The sequence below is a fragment of the Notamacropus eugenii genome, chromosome 3 (assembly GCF_028372415.1).
Source record: "Notamacropus eugenii isolate mMacEug1 chromosome 3, mMacEug1.pri_v2, whole genome shotgun sequence".
Lineage (NCBI taxonomy): Eukaryota > Metazoa > Chordata > Mammalia > Diprotodontia > Macropodidae > Notamacropus > Notamacropus eugenii.
This window is the reverse complement of record NC_092874.1, coordinates 178,204,200-178,221,344: the sequence shown is the minus strand read 5'-3', so window position 1 is coordinate 178,221,344 and position 17,145 is coordinate 178,204,200. Positions and strand designations below refer to the sequence as shown.

Below are 17,145 nucleotides of genomic sequence, written 5' to 3'. Positions count from 1 at the left end.
TTATGTGGCCAGTTAATGCCTCCTACCTCATCATGTTTCTTTTTTTTGTTTTAGATGAAGGGATTGGAGACACCAACCTTGTGAGTTTCAAAGGTCAGGGAAATGACACCTCACTATACCATAACATTCCATTTTTCTGTCTCTGGGCCTTTTCATTTGTTATCTCTATGCCTAGAATATTTTCCTTCCTCTCCTCTGCCTTCTGAATTCCCTGGCTTCTTTAAGATTCAACTCCCTTCCCACTTCCCATATTACCCCCCATGTACAATACACAGTTATTTAGATACTATTTCTTCCATTATATTGTAAACTCCTTTAGGGCAAATACCCAGGTGTTTTGGGGGGGTTTTTGTTGTGTTTTTTTTTTTTTACTTTTGTTGCATTCCCAGTAGTTAGTACAATGCCTTATGCAATAAGTACTTAATAAATGCCTGCTGACTGCCTAACAGTGACCAGAGATGGAACATCAGATTGGCCACAGCAAATATGCCAGTTTGGCTAGAATGTAGAAATACATGAAGGGAAGTAATGTTCAGTCAGCATGGAAATATAGGTTGGCACCAGAATGTAAAGACTTCACAATGCCAAGTCACCGTTAAAGTTTTCTGAGCTGGGAAGTAGCATGATCTCCCCTGTCCTTGGACAAGTTAACTCTCTCAACCTCAATTTTCTCATTTTTAAAATGCAGGAGAATGGAATGAATGACCTCTAAGGGCAACAACATTTGTAATTCCTATTTTAAGAATCCATGATTTCATTTCTGTGTCTTTTCATTGACTCTTTTGTGCCTAGAATGCTCTCCCATCTCACCTCTGCCTCATGGCTTTCTTTAAGACTCAGGTCAAATCCCATTTTACAAGAGACCTTTGCTAGTCACCCCACTCCCACTGCTAATGCCTTCCCTCTAGTATCATCCTCCCCTATTTATGTTGTCTATATCTTATATGTACATAGTTACTTATGTGTTTTCTTCCCCATTTGAATGGGAGCTTCTTGAGGGCAGGCTTTTGACTTTGTGGGGAAGGGTTTGTTCATTTTAAATTTCATGATCATAAATTTAGCTCCAGTCTAACCAGACTTGTGGAAAGAAAAGGGGAATCTAAAGGGAAATGCAGTTAAGTGAAGCACAAAGATTATAGGGTATAAGAACATCCAGGGGTGATCTCCCCAGTTACAAAGGAATAGTTTAGTGGGTAAGACAAAAAAACTAAACTGAAAAGCTTATGAGAGTTGTCCACAGTCAGAAATGGTGATCTGCCATCTGGTCTTGACATCGTGGAATGTGAAGCACTCCATGGCTTTCACCTAGCCAAAGACCACATGCTTACCATCCAGCCAGTGTTAGCTGTAGGAATGAAAAACAAGGAGCCATTTGTGTGGGGCCCAGCACTTGCCATGGACAGGGTACTTCAGGGTAAAGTTCTCTTCATGGAAGTTTTCTACTCTTTGGAACCTTTCCTGCAAAGAGCTTGTAAATAGCTTGGTCCAGGGGCTCCTTATTAGCAATGTCAAAGAATGAGATGGGATTGGCAGAAGGGTGGAGGGCAAGAGGGACACTGTGAAGTTAAGGACTCTTGGTGGCCCTGTCTGCAAAGTGTTTTGATTTACTTGGTATGCCTAAGGCTTAGTATAGTTCCTGGCATATAGTAAGTACTTAATAGATGTTTGTTGATTGATTGATTGATCTATGTGGATACTTCTTGTACCCACAGCTTCCCTTTGCCTCAGTAGTTGATATCCTTGAGTTATTGTGGCTGAAAAAGTTTATCACTTGGTGACCATCCTTACAATATCTATCCCTTCTGACCTTCTCTGACTAGGCCAGTGTTCATCTGCAAAACATCCAGTCTGTCATTGGCACCTTATTCAAAACATTTCCAGATTGATAGAACCTGCCAAAGCTTAAACTCTGGCATCCCATTTTGTCACCCATATCCCCTTCTTACTAGATTTTGGTGGAGGTCTTTGATTCTAAGAATGGAAGAGAGAACCCTCAGCTGTCATACCCTTGGCATGGCCTTATTTTTAAGTAACACTCAGGACTAATGAGTAGGTTCTCCAATCATAATGGGTAATTTAGAACCCCATGATTAAGGTTAGATTCACAGAAGCATAATTATCAAATGTCATCTGGTTTGTGTACAAGGCTTTGGAATTTTTTTCTGGGTTGTTTCATTTGCCACTACCTCAACTAAGAAAGCTGTAACCAAGGAAACCTAAGGACTATGAAATAGCATATTCTAAACTTGGATTGTATCTCTAGAAAATTCATTGTAGGATCTTAATGCTGTAAGTGATTTCTAAAGGTGACATTGCCCAATGCCCTGCTTTGTATAAAACATTCCAGGAGATAGGTGTCAGTCCTGTCACTAAAGATTTTCCAAGGGGAAGAAAAGGTAGTATTGATTGGCTTGTTCAATAACATACAGTGTGTCCCTAGAATCTGAATTCAGTAAAGCAATTTAAATGATTAAAACTTTAAACTGCAGTAAGACTTTTGGGACACCTTGTATTCCTATCAGTCACACCAGGAATAATAACCCACTTTTTGTAGCAGTTTAAGTTCGACACAGTTGTACACAGCATGATTATCTACATTTTAAAGAGATGGGCTTACAGAGGTTGTGACTTTCCTGTGATCACATAGCTAGCAAATATCCAAGTTGCCATTTTAACCAAGGATCAGCTGACTCTAGGAGCAGTGTTCATTTACCCCATACTGCTCTCCAGTATTTTACCTTTGAGAAAGCCAAGGGAAACCCTTATAGTACAGTCTAAAGAACACTGATTTGCAATCAGAAGACCTGGGTACGAATCTTGGCTCTTCTACTCACTACGTGGACAACCTTGGATCAGAGCCTCAGTATTTTCATCTCTAAAATGAGAGGGTTGGATTAGATGATCTCTCAGGTCCTTTCTGTCTCCATCTCTTATAATCATCTGATTTTCCTTATATTTGGACCAAACCTTTCTGCAGTTTTACTATGAAGAAACAAATACCTTAAATCTCTGTAGCACTTTTTTCCTCCTCCCAACAATTTTCACATATATTATATCACTTGATTTTCATAATCACACCTTGGACAAGTCACTTAAACTCTCTCTGCCTCAGTTTCTTTTTCTGTAATATAAGGAAGTTGGACTCAATAGCTTCTGTGTTCCTTTCCAATTCTAAAAATCTATGATCTATGATTTATGACATTGTGATACAGGGCAGACATTAACCATATATTACCCATTCAATTAAATTATAGTCCATAATGGCAGTTTTGGAGACAAGGCAGGCTTCACAAAAGAAAGGGCAGTCATGGGCTATTATTACAGTATGTTGCAACTCAAACAAGGGAAAACTCAAAACCTAAAATAAGAAACCATATTGCTGAGGAGAGAAGGGGCACAGGAGGAGAGGTAAAAACTGAAAGGGCAAGAACAAAAAAAGGCTATACTTTGAGAGGTCACCAGCACTTTAAGTTTTCACACTCTAGCAGGAGGAAGAGGATGTAGCATATCCAGGATCTATGACTCTCTCATCACTCTTCTCCTTGATAATGAAGGATGTCCAGGAACTTTATTTTTGAGGGGTGGGAGAACATAAGTTTTCACTCAAGGTGGTTTGATAAATTTCCCATCTTTAAAGTCATATACAAAGGGAAACTGGGGATTGGCCAGCAAGACACATGAAATGGATTTTTTCCAGAAAATAAAAGGGAATGAGCATGGGTCCAAAACAGAGGCAGCCTGTTATCAGTATTCAGAAAAGTTTCCCAAAAGATTTTTTTTATTATCACAAGTATCACAATTATCATGCTGTATATACATGGTATAGGCTTAAGCCCAAAAAGTTTAAGTCCAAGGTCACACAATTAATAAGTAATTATATATTTGTATAATTATATAGAATGTATGTTTATAGAACATGTAACCTTAATTTTAATATAAATTATAGATCATTATTATATAAAATAGGTAAGCTGGAAGTTAAACTCAACTTTTTACACTCCAACTTCACTACCCTGGTCCCTGCTGTCCCCTTAGTGTCACCCTTGAAATTCTTTGTTATCTTCAAACTAAAGCATTCTTTCATTCCTTTATCTCTTCTTTATGGAGTTCTGAAAATTCAACCCTTTACATTATACTTCTGTGGCTTTACTTTTGGATGTCAGATTCCATATGAGTTAAGACAGTAAGTGATGTCAGTCTCTGAACCTCTCTCTCTCTTTTCTGCAGTGGGGGAGTTGTTGTTTGTCCATTCTTCTTGAAGACAATCATAGTATCCAGAAGGTGATGCTATGACAAGTGAATAGGATTTAAGTGAGGCAGGGTTGTGCAAAGTCACCAGCCCCACTTTCTCCTCCAGAGCCATCTGAGTCCAGTAACAAGACTGGAGATGGCCCTGTAGGCAGTGGGAGACCTTGACCTTTTTAAGCTAAGGTGGAGTAGTATGGTTGTGGAATATTGAATATATTCTCTGAACCAACTGATGTGTTGTTTAATTTTGCCAAACAGCTTCCCTCCTCCCCTTTTTTTCTTATCGTTTGCCATAGGGAAGGACTGTCTGAGTAGGAGGAAAGAAGATCAAGGTGATGTAAAAATAAACATTTTTTAAACTTAAAAATAAGACCAAAGTATTGGAGGGGTTGAACTACTAAAAAAGAAATGTCATTTTCTTTTTTTAATTTTAAAATAATTTTTTCTTGATCTTTTGATTTTGGTTCACCTACCCTTCCCAATATATCCCTGCGCCCTTCTCAGAGAGCCATCCTTTACTTTAAAAAAATAATAATAAAAGCAGAAAAAAGTTCGGTAAAATTAACACACATTTTGAAAAAAGGCTGACATTCTATCCAGTATTTCACACCCATAACCTCCCACTTCTGTAAAGTAAGAGTGTGGGGGAAAGGGCCTCAGATTCTTAGCATTCAATTTTTAATATTTGTTTCTTATATTTCTTTCCATTTCTATTGTTGTGGTCATTGTGTCTATGGTTTCCTCAGTTCTGCTTACTTCATTTCATATCATAGGACCATAGACTTAGATTCATTAGTGGCCAAGTCCAAGGCCATTCCCTTTATAGGTAAGGAAACTGAGACCAAGAGAGGATAAATGTCTTGCCCCGGGTTACAGAGATAGTAAACGTCTGCAGCTGGATTTGAACCCAGGACTTCCTGACTATGGTTTGTATAAAGTCTTTCCGTGCTCCTCTGTTTTCATCATATTCATTACTTCTCACATAGCAGTAATATTTCATTACAATCTTGAGCGACGACGGGTTGAGCCATTCCCCAATGGATGGGCATTCACTTTGAAAAATTTCATATTTTAACACTCATACATTGATATAAATTTCAGCTGTATGGAGGGAGCAGGGCACAGTAGAAAGAACATTGGAACCCAGGGTTAAAAGACCTGGGTTTCAGGCTCATCTCTGCTGTTTAGTAACTGTGAGACTTTGGGTAAGTCACTCCACCCTTCTGGGCCTCAGTTTCCCGATCCGTAAACATGCGGGGGTTGGACTTAGATGATCGTTAGGGTCCCTTCTGTTTGTAAATCCTATGCCTCTCAGGGAGCTCTTTGGGCAGCATTAATACTGAGATCAGGGATGCCAGTGGGAATCCCCCTTTTTCCTCGTCCGCAAGTCATCTGTGATCTGTCTGTATCTTTTGTCATCCATCTATCTCCTGAGCTCCTGGACTCTGGGATCTCCTTTTCAAAGACTTTGAGCCTGCCGCAGGCACCTCTACCCCCAGCCCAGCCTCTGCTCCTCCTTCGCATTTCTCCCAGTTACCCCGAAAACCCGGTTAGCGGAATCGGCATCCACTGCTTGCCTTGAACGGGTGCCAGGGCAGCCCGACCGGGCATGCTCAGTAGCCCGGCAGGTTCGGCAGGCGAGTCTGAAGCTTTGCCCGCCCCAGCGGCTGGTGTGCAGGGAGAGGGGCCGCTCGCTGCAGAGGTGGCCGCTGAGCATCCCTGGCGCAGCCCCGCAGGTGTGCCCGCAGCCGCCGCGCTGCCGGATCAGCCTCGTCGGGCGTGTGCTGGACGGACTGGGGCCCCCCTCCATGCAGCCAGCCCGAGGGCTCGAGAACCAGCCGGCCGGCCCCTGCTATGGCTGGGGGAGAAGACACTGAGTCTGCAGGGAGCCAGCCCGCCGAGGCTGCGGCGCCAGGTGAGTCCCTAAGTGACACAGCCTGGCGGGCTTGGGGCGAGCTTGGGAAGGGGGGTGGGCGAGTCTGGGAGCTTAGCCCCCTCCATCGACCCCGAGCTGGGGGACCCGCTGCCGCTGCTGCCGCTGCCCTGGATGGGAATGGAAGGAGCCTGCCTGTTCACGCCGCTCCTTGGGATACCTGCTGCGGATGAGGGTGAGCGACTGACGAGAGAGCACTTAGCTCCTTCAGAAAGGGAAAGCAGGCTCTGATTTTGTTATGTGCACACCTATGGGCTCAGGTGGCAGGATGCTTGCCGGGGAGGCACGATGGAAGTTGTGTTGGCACCGCTTGGGCAGATTTAAGTGTATGTCTTGCCCTGAGGGGAGAGCCCTAGAAGCAAATCCGTTCCGTTATTCCAGAGCAAATCTGTAGTCACAGATCTCCTTCCTACTACCCTCTTTCTGTCTGTCATTTTGAATGGTCTACTTGCTTTCTTCTGGCCCCCTGCCATCATCATTCATAAAAAGAATTTTGTTGTTGTTGTTGTCATTCCAGAACACAGGAAGAACAGGCAGCATTCTCTTCTCTTTCTGGCTCCAGAAACTAACCAACTTTGACTGAAAAACAGGCAGGAGAGCTGTAGCTCACAGGCTCCTTAAAAGAAACGAAAATCTATTTCTTTCCCTCTACTCTTCCTGCCCCAAGAAACGCACCCATCCATCCACACCCACACCCACGCGCCCACACCCCCACACCCCCACACTCCTTGTAATAAAGGGGGAGGTCATAGATTTAGAGCAGCAGCCGCTACCTATTCAATCCCTTCTCCCGATTTATATTTGAGGAAACTGAAGCCCAGAGAGGTTGAATGATTGGAAGTTACAAGCAGAATTTGAACCCAGGACCTCTCATTCTAACAGTGCCTCTCATGGTACAATGCTGATACATCAGCTTACAGGATTTTTATTGTTGTTCAGAAAAAACCAACTTTCTGTTATACAAAGTTTTCTTTCATTTATTATAATTATTTATAGTAGTCTGTCTCTTGGGTCTGTTATTGAAAATAATGGAACCATCATTGTATCTACCACTTAAGATAAGTGACAGAGAAATAAAAAGAATTTTAAGAGAGTTTGCAGAAAAAATATTTGGGCAGAGGTGATTAGATTTCTATAAGCTTTACCTAATGTAGTAAAAATATATTCAATTATTTGCCAAAATAGACTGTGAGATGAGAAAACTTAGTATTCTCAAAGTGGTACTTTGGAGTCTTGTAGTGTTTCCAATTCCCACCATCATAATGTACCTCATCATGTATTTTGCAGAAGACTGGGATAAACAATTACTTAACTTATAGCTCCTTTTTATTTTTTAGTTAAGACTGGTCTCCTGATAAAATATTTGTCTAGACTTGTGAAAATATGTAACCAGTTTTGTCCAAATCCAGGAGGCATTTGAATTCTTTCAATGTATGCTAATCTAGGTGAGCAGAAATTCTAGATTAAATCGTATGGCCCTGACTGAACCTTAGTGACAAGGTACCTTTAGCTAAGTTATTTTCATTATAAATAAACATTGTTGTTTAGTTGAGAACTAAATGTGAAGTTAGGACATGCTTAAAATGATCCTTCTGACTTAGCTTTATATAAACATACATAAACAGTGAGTTTGGTGACTGCAATAATGACAGTTTGACCTTCTGAGAGACTGAATGAAGTGAGGCAGATTGCATCTCATTTCCTAACACCTCCCCCCTCCCCCCTTTCTTTTTCTTTGAATCCTAGAGCCTTGTGTTAAACTGATCTAGACCCTGGAGTATGCCTTGAGAAGGAGACAGGTTTTCAGTAGGCATTATATTTCTGAGAAGACCGAGCAAGTCCAACTCAACCCTTCATCATCCATATTTAGGAGGGGCCTGAGATATCAGGTCAGTTCTGAGGCCAGCCTATAGGCTTGAGTCCCCTTTTAGACAGGCTTGGGCTAAGTGGAAATCTAGTGGTGAACTTCTGTGCCATCCAAAGTAGCCCTGTAACTCCTCAGTCTTCCTGGAGTCTTTCACGTTAGGCATGACTCAGAATTGGTTTGTTCTCTGTGGGACTGTTGCAGATTCCAACAGATCCTCTGGGCTTGGCAGATTACACTTACAACTTTAAACAAGGATCAGAACTGAACTGGACATCTGAGGTTTTCTGGTTTTGCTTTTTCTTGGTTGATGAAGATATATGGCACAGTGGATAGAGTGCTGGGCCTCGAATCAGGAAGATTCATGTTTCTGAGTTTAAATTTGTCCTCAGACACTTACTGTGTGACTCTGGGCAAGTCATTTAACCCCGTTTACCTCAGTTTCCTCATCTGTAAAATGAGCTGGAGAAAACAGTGGCAAAACACTTGATTGTCTTTGCCAAGAAAACCCCAATGGGATCACAAAGACTTGAACAGGACTGAACAGCAACAAATATGGTAGAGAGAAGTTAAGACCTAAGGTTTAAGTAAGATATGATCCCTACACATAATTTAATACATTCTTATATTACGTGAGAAGCAAAAATCCAGCCTTGAATCTAAGAAAACTTGGCTGGATTCAAGTCCCATTCCCAGTACACTAGATGGGTGACCCTGGATGAATCACTTAGCCTCTCAGTGTTCTATACAACTCTTTAAAACTATACATTTCTTTTTCTTCTTGGTTTCTTTCCTTCCTTTTTTTTTTTTTAAATTTGGAGGCAATTAGGATTAAATGACTTGCCCAGGGCCACATAACTAGTAAGTGTCTGAAGGCAGATCTGATAGTCCTCCTGACTCGAGACCAGTGTAAAACTATACATTTTGAAGAAAATACTGACTTGCACTGGGAGAGAGGTCTTCCTCACTCAGGAGTTCTTATTAATGAAATCACAGTTCTAATCCCATCCTACATTGCATGACTAGTACACTCAAAATAAACTAGAACTTTGCCTATTATCTTAATGGTCTTCCTCAACCTAACACTTTCTCTCTACTTATCTATTTCATTATTTTGGGTGAAACAAAAATGTTTTAAGGCAGTTCTGATCTATAGCTCTTTATTACCAGGTTCCTATTCCAGGAATCTATTTCCATTTATCTCATCTACCAAACTACAAATTTATCATTATATCTAAATAGTCTGATATTAAGATCTTATTGGTATAAGTCTAAAAAAAAAAAAGCAGGAGGCTTGAAATTACTTTCTGTGCTTGGACTGTAGAGGGTTAGGTAAGGAATCTTTCTAGCCGACAAAAATTCCCTGGGGGAAAACCACAGGTAGACAGTTCATTTGAGAATATTATTTGACAGACTTAAGAAAAACAGAAAGACTGTACACTCTGCCAAGTGAGGGTGAGTGTCTTCTTTGTGGATGACTTCAGAATTCCTGGAATCGAGGACAAGACAGCATCCAGGAGAGCAGAGTAGACTGAGATCTCCTGATGGTAGGAGAGGTGGAGACAGAGCTGCCTTGCTCCTATTCATCCTGTTTTTCTGCTAATCCCCTCTTAGTTTCACCTTGAAATTGAGGAATAATACCATTTTGCATTGTGGATTTGTAATTACTATGATTGAAATTCATTTTTTTCATGACTCAGCAATCAGAAGCCATTTTAATTAACTCTATATAAACTTGTATTCATAGTCAGCATCCATACTCAATGGTTCTGCCTTGGTGCACATTCCCCAAGTCAAAGTAGAACACTCTCACAGAACTGCAAAATCTTAGAACAAAAAGGGACCTTTGAAAAAATTTTGTCTCAGTCTTTCATTTTGCAGATGAGGAAATTGGGTCCCTAAATTGCAGAGCTAGGACCAGTACTCAGGCTCCTGACTCAGTCCAATGTGTTTTCTAGGCACACCAACACACTACTGATTACCTTTCACAGAAACACACACACACACACACACACACACACACACACACACACACACACACACACACACACACACACACACACACACACACACACACACACACACACCCCTTACCATCATTTAAACTGTGGAACAAAATGAGAAACTCAAACATGTCATACTGAATGCAGCTAATATTTGTCTGTGCTGTGAAACTTGATTAAAATGCTCTTCCCTGCAAACATTGTTAAAGGATTTATGGATGGAGTTATAAAAAAAATGATTACTTTTAGTTTAAAAAAATGTGACCTATTTACTTGATTGAGCTCTACTTTTTATTGTTGATGGTTAAAGGCCAAAGAAGATCTAGGGCATTAGTCATCGTCAGCAACCAATCTGACAGACATATATTAAGTATCTATCATGTGCAAAGCCCTGTTCTAGGAGCTATGATTATAAAGAAAAGAAAGCAACAGTCCCTGCTTATTTTACAGATATGGAAACTAAGTCACAAAGAAATTAAGACTTGCTCCTGATAACATTACTAGTGAATTCGAAGGGCCAAGTTACTTCATCTCTTTGGAGCTCAGTTTCCCCATCTATAAGACAGAGATAATAATAGCACCTGCCTCCCAGCATTGTTTTTAGTATCAAATGATATGATTGTAAAGTTCTTAGCACAATGCTTGGTGCATAATAAGCATTATATAAACGTTATCTGCAAAATGGGGATAACCACATTTACCTCCCTCATAGGATCATTATGAAGGTCAAGTCTGACCATGTATTTTCTAATTATGCATTTTAAACATTTTTTAAAATTCTGAACTTAACAAAATGCAGAGCATTTTCACATACACAGCAGAATACAAGAAGAGGGGTTGGACATACACCTATTCATCTCCATTTTATATCACTTGCTTTAAAAAAAAAAGTACATCAATTTCACCCATTAATTTCAAAACTGACTCATTTATTTGTCCTTCTTTTTGAACTTCCTTCTGTACTTAGGCCGAACATTAGAAAAAAAAAATTCCATCATTCCTCCACCTTCTTTTTTTTTTTTTTTTTTTTGGTATCACTGTTGCTAACCCCATCTTACCCCTCTCCCATTAAAAACTGAGAGAAAAAGCAATCTTGTACAAAACAAGCAAAACTGATCTATATAGGAGGCAGGCGGGTAGTACAAGGGATAGAGTGCTAGGCGTGGGGTCAGGATGATATGAGTCCAGCCTCAGACATTTACTAGCTGTGTGACCCCTGGGCAAGTCCCTTAACCTCTGTTTGCTTTTATCCACTGGAAAAGGAAGTGGCAAGCCACTCCAGTATTTTTGCCAAGGAAACCCCATGGACAGTACAGTCAATCCATGGAGTCACAAAGAATCGGACACAACTGAACAAGTCTATATAGAGGCTGTGTCCAAAAATGGTTACCTTTTTTTCATACCTTGAGTCCATTACCTCTCAGCCCGGAGGTTGTTAGCAATGTTTCATCAGAAGTCCTCTGGATATATGATTAGCCATTGCATTGATAAGAATTTAAACTCCTAAAGTTGATTTTCTTTACTCTCATTGACCTTGTATAAACTGTAGTCCTGATTATTCTCACTTCACTCTGCATCACTTCACACTACAAAAAATTCTGTGAAATTGTCTCTTTTGTCACTCTTACAGTGCAATATTTCATAGCATTCGTACACTAAAGTTTGATCAGCCATTCTCCATTAGATTCTAGTTCTTTTCATTTCTTCTCTCTCACAGAAGGCAAGAAAATCCTACTCCAGCATCAGAAGTTTGTTTTTCTACTTGCCCTCACATTATCCTTCACCTTACCTCAGTTGTTGAATTCGACATATTTCTACACCAAATGATTTTTGCATGTGGTCTACCCTACTTCGTCCATTTCAGATAAGAATGAGGTTCATCTGATGCTTTCTGTCCCCATCCTGTCCTCCAGTGTTTATATATTTTTCTCATGCACTTTAATTATAAGAAATAGCAAGTTTTAGCCCCTTCTTCCTCTGTTCTACACATTCATGTGTTCCTTCTTGCTTATACTTCTCTTTCATCTTTTAAAGTCCTCAGAAGAAAATCAATCTATGCTCAGGTTCTTGTTTTTCTTACATATATCACTTGATAACATTTGAAGATATCAAGATTCTGAAAGGATACTGTTTTTTCTCCCTCTTTTAGAATGTTGGCACTACTTCATCATAGAACTCCTTCATATTGTTCAATTAATTTTACCTTTCTAGATTTCTCTTGATTTTTGTGCTTATTTCCAAAGCTTCTGCTCAACTCTGATCTTTCATTAGAAAAGACTTAAAGTCTTCTATTCTATTAAAGATACATTTTCTTCCCTGTAAGATTATAATTAGATTTGCAGTATAAGTTATTTTTTATTGTAAACTTATCTTTTTTGTCTTTTAGGATATTGTATTCCAAGGTCTCCTCTTATCATTAGTAGAACATGTTAGGTCTTGTATGATCCTAACTGTATTTTCTTGGTACTGGAACTGTTCCTGCCCCCACTCCAGGATACTTACAGATTTGTTTGTTTGTTTAACATGGGAGTTTTGGATTTGGGCTATGATATTCCTGGTATTTTCCCTTTTGGGGTTTCTTTCAGAAGTTGATTAGTGGATTATTTCTGTTTGCATTTTGCTACCTGTGTTTATAACCATACTTTAGTACTTCAGAGATCCATGTTTTCATTGATATGAGTACTTCCTCCACTAACACAAATCACAACCCCTCTCTGACTTGGCAGACTATCTTCCACTATCATTTAAGGTAAAATATTCATCATTCTGGAGCCATCTTGGTGGTACATCTCTCTCCCTAAACCTATCCTTGAAGTGCTTCTAACTTTCTATAGCCTATCAAAGTTTGTGCTTTAAGACTGCTACAGCCATTAGGGAACCAAGATGATACCCTCCACCCATGATGAAGCATCAGAATAGGACTTTAATGGGGGTTTATAATCATGAAGACTGGTATAAATGTAATTAATTGCCATGGATAAGCAGAGCAGTCTTTAATAATCATTCTCTCTCTCTCTCTCTCTCTCTCTCTCTCTCTCTCTCTCTCTCTCTCTCTCACTCTTATCACATTCAGTCATATTCATGATAACACTGAAATACTCTATTAACTGCCAAGAATTTTCCTTAGACTTTCTTGTTCTTTGCCCTGAGCTCTTTATGGATTGAGGGAGCAAACAGGTACTATGGCTTAGTGATCTCTTGATGTCAAACCCACTTCTTTGAATCAGAGATGGCATTGCTCTCTTGTCATCTACACATCAGCCACAAAAATGAGAGAAAATTACTTTGAATCCATTGAACTTAGTGGCATCCAAAACTTCCCAGCTTAGATGATAGCCAACTTTGGAAGTACATTGTGTCACAGTCTCTCCCTGTCAATAATGTTTAGCTGATTTTCCAACAAACAAGTTATATTATAGACTTAAAATCGCTTCTGGTCTTCTCATTAAAAACTGCAGGTTTCTTGGCTCAAAGGTATAGAATTTAGGTATGAACACTTTAAAAAAAGTATAGAAGAAAAAGTAAGAGCTTTCAAAAGGGAATTTTTCTTTGAGAAATAAAGAAATAATAGCCATTAGGTTTTTGTCAGAATAGTTGTCACAGTTTGAAGGGAGCCAGTTAGAGGAGTTCATAGCCAGAGGTTCAAGTCTCAATACTCATTTGTACTGAAATATTTCATACCACTCCTTTTTAGCCCCAATTTTTAACCCCAAACCATTTTTTTCAGAAATAAAACCACCCATATTTAGAGACAAGTAAGATGGAATAAATCTTGTTTTGCATTATAGATACTGAAATATTAGTAGACAAAGAAGAAAAAGTCCACAGTTATCGAAACAAATTTGGGGTGATTTGTTTCTTTAGCCTCCAAATTAAAGACTAGCACCTGCTAGTGAGAGTGTGGCATAATGGATAGAATTCTGGAATTGAAGCCAAGAAATTTATTTGGTGAAATCCCACATTAGACTGCTTACTAGTTCTATGACCCTGGACATGTCACTTAACGTCTCTGAGCCTGTTTGCTTGGAGTTAGCAATAGAACCTTCCTCCTAGAGTTGTTGTGAGGCTCAAATAAGATAATATTTGAAATGCCTAATGCAGCCCAGCCCAGTCATTAGGCAAAACAAGACATCAGAGAGTACACCAGGTCTATTGTGGAAAATTTTTTTTTATTAACTTAAGATAAAACCTAGAATATTTAAGTTTTACTTTAGGTCTTCTTTACCTCGTGCTTGGGCTATTATAATAGCCTCTAAATTGTTTCCCTGGCTCCAGTATCTTTCTTTTCCAATATATATTTCACAAATCTTTCCTAAAAGTCTGTGTTGTAGCTTGAAACATCAGCAAAGAAAGTGTGGTTTACCTGGAATGTTAATATAGTTTATTTCCAGAGAGACAATGAAAGTGTCTGTTATCTTCTGACCTCTCTGCCTCTGCTCCACTTCCCTTGGAGATGTATGCTTGCCAAGAAGACACCCTAGTCTCTCTCCTCTTCTTTTCCAATATATCCTGCATGCAGATAGCAAAGTTAAATGACTAACATACATAGGTATGACCTTGTCACTCCCTTGCTGAAGTAGCTTAATGGCTTCCAGTTGCCCCTAGATAAAATAGTGAGCTCCTTTGTTTGTCCTTGAAAGCCCTGTACAATTTGATTCTATCCTACCTCCCCTATCCTGCCTTAGTTCATATTAGTCCCTGTCCTCCAGTCTATTTTCCAGCCAAATTGGCCTATGTACAACAATTTCATCTCTCACCTCCGTGACTTTGCATAGGTTGTCTGCTGTGCCTGGAGTATATTTCCTCTTCACCTGTGCCTTGTGGAGTCCCTAATTTCCTAAAAAGCATAGATTAGGTACAGAAACTCAACCAAGGACTTTGGTATTCCCAGCCAAGTTCACTGTCCCCTAGACCAAGGTGCCTCTCATCCCACATTTATATTAGATGGCAATAGAAAAGTGATGTTGCAAGTATTTTTTAAGGATAAATATTATCTTGATCATATTTTCACTTCATTGTTGGTGCTGATTTGTGCTGCCTTGTAGACACAATTGTCCATTTGCCTAAAAAATCAGCAAATCTCTCCATCTTTTCTAAGGTGGTGATTTTTAAAATTATTGATGAACTATAATTTAACTTTAATTTAGAATTCATTACTCCAAAAATCCCACTTCTTGATTGTAGCCAAATGTGATTTCTTCCCTAGCTGATAGTTTTCCATACAATCACTTTCTATAAAATCACAGGAGGGTGTCCAGAACAAAGAAGCGAGCATGAGAGGCCTGGGAACTTTATAAAATGGTGGTCCTGAGAAGGAATTCCCCAATCTGAGAAGGAGGATGCTGGGGTGGATGACAAGACTGTTAAGCACAGAAGTGGAAAAAAAGAGAGTCAGGAGTGGAGCTAGGAGAGAAGCAGGCACTTAAGTATTTGTTGACATGAGTTAAGGAAGTTACAGTATCAAAGAAGTAATTCACTTGCATCTGTATCTTCTACACCTAGCATAACAGCTGGCACATAGTGGGTGCTTAAAAAACACTTGTCGATTAATTAACCATACCACAAATTGGGCTTGGATAATTATTTGCTAGGTCTATTTTGTAACATGGTGAAGTATGAAAGATGACAAAAGTGACTTGCAGTGTGATTACTGTTTACCTCTTCTGGAAAGATGAATGCATTCATTTTTTTTGTTTCTCTCCAGCATCAAAGCTGTCATATCACCTAGAAGGGACATACACACCTTATGCCTGGTCCGATAGAGAGCCACAAAGCAGAAGCTTTAATATGAAATAGTTGTCTGATTCAATCTTCTCATTTCCTACTTTCATTCTTCTTTCTTGACTCTCTCTCTTGTTCTTTCTTCTTCCATAAAAAGCCTCCTTTTATCAACTAAAACCCACCTACTTATGTTGTATTTTTTCTTCTGAGAAACTTAAGATGTTTCATGAGAATTGTTTCATTTATTTTCACTACTGCAGCCTGGTGAGGAGTTGACATTTGGGCTATCCAAAGCTGTTGAAATATAATGAGTTATGTTATACTATCATAAGGAAAAATCTTGCTCTATTCCTCATGTACCTTGTGGGTGAACACGTGTTCCAGTCAGGTAGAAAAGCTCAGAGAGAACATGTAATCCTCCTATAAAACCAGGGAGGGACAAAAAGTGAAGGAAAAATACCCACACACTCCACATCCAGCATAACTGCATAATGAAAGATTATAAATAGGAAGGAATTCAGCTCCCAGAATGTTTAAACATGTTCCTGATCTGATTCATGGAGCACATATGTACATGGTCATCAGAGAATGTTCATCTCTTAGTTTAAGACTTGGAACTTCTTTCTAAATAGAAATAGTATTATTAATCTAGATCATGTCATGCTTTCAATCTGGGGGAATAAATGGAGACAACCAGCTGTTATTACTAAGGAATACTAAAGACATAGATATATTTTATAGTAATTTAAATGCAAAAATAATGATCTTTCCAAGATGTAGACATGCAAAGAATATGAGGTTCTGGTCTGTAAGTAGCTATAATACACTGAGAAGGATTTGAACTGAATTAAGTCAGGTGTCCAATCATCTAGTCATTTTGATGGAAGTTATCAGAAGTTTTGCAACCTGGTATTCTCCAGCTAGGAATAGGTTATATCCTTCTTGAGCTCCCAAAGCTACATGACAGTCATGTTGCTAACCAGAAAAACAAACAAGTAAACAAGTCTAACAGATGTGCTCATGGTCCCTTTGAAGCCAAAGAAGTGTTACATCGTAGAGACATCATCTCTTTTGTGACAGGTCTCCCTGGCAACAACACACACCTAGAAAGGTACTAAACCCAATGGAAATACAATAAAACACTGATGGTTTCCTTGGTTGAACTCTGCCCAAACTTGACTCTGTGACTTACCTACCTGTACAACCATAGGCAAATCATTTACTTTTTCATAGCTAACTTCTTCATCTGTAAAATGAGGAGACTGAATTAGATGGAAGACCTCCAAGATCATTTCCAATGTTCAAACTATGATCCCAAAAGTTTGGATGAAGTACCTCTTTGGAAGAACATGAGGGCATTTCTGACTATGATTATT

At 39.4% G+C, this 17,145-nt stretch overlaps 1 protein-coding gene across 2 annotated transcripts in view; it reads left to right on the top strand.

The window, feature by feature from the left end:
* The first annotated feature begins 5,887 nt into the window (after positions 1–5,887).
* BMAL2 (basic helix-loop-helix ARNT like 2) overlaps positions 5,888–17,145 on the top strand; it is a 79,241-nt gene continuing 67,983 nt past the window's right edge. For both annotated transcript variants that reach the window (XM_072653435.1, XM_072653434.1), the window contains exon 1: positions 5,888–6,163. The gene's annotated coding sequence lies outside the window, so the exon portion shown is untranslated. The remainder of the gene's footprint in view (positions 6,164–17,145) is intronic.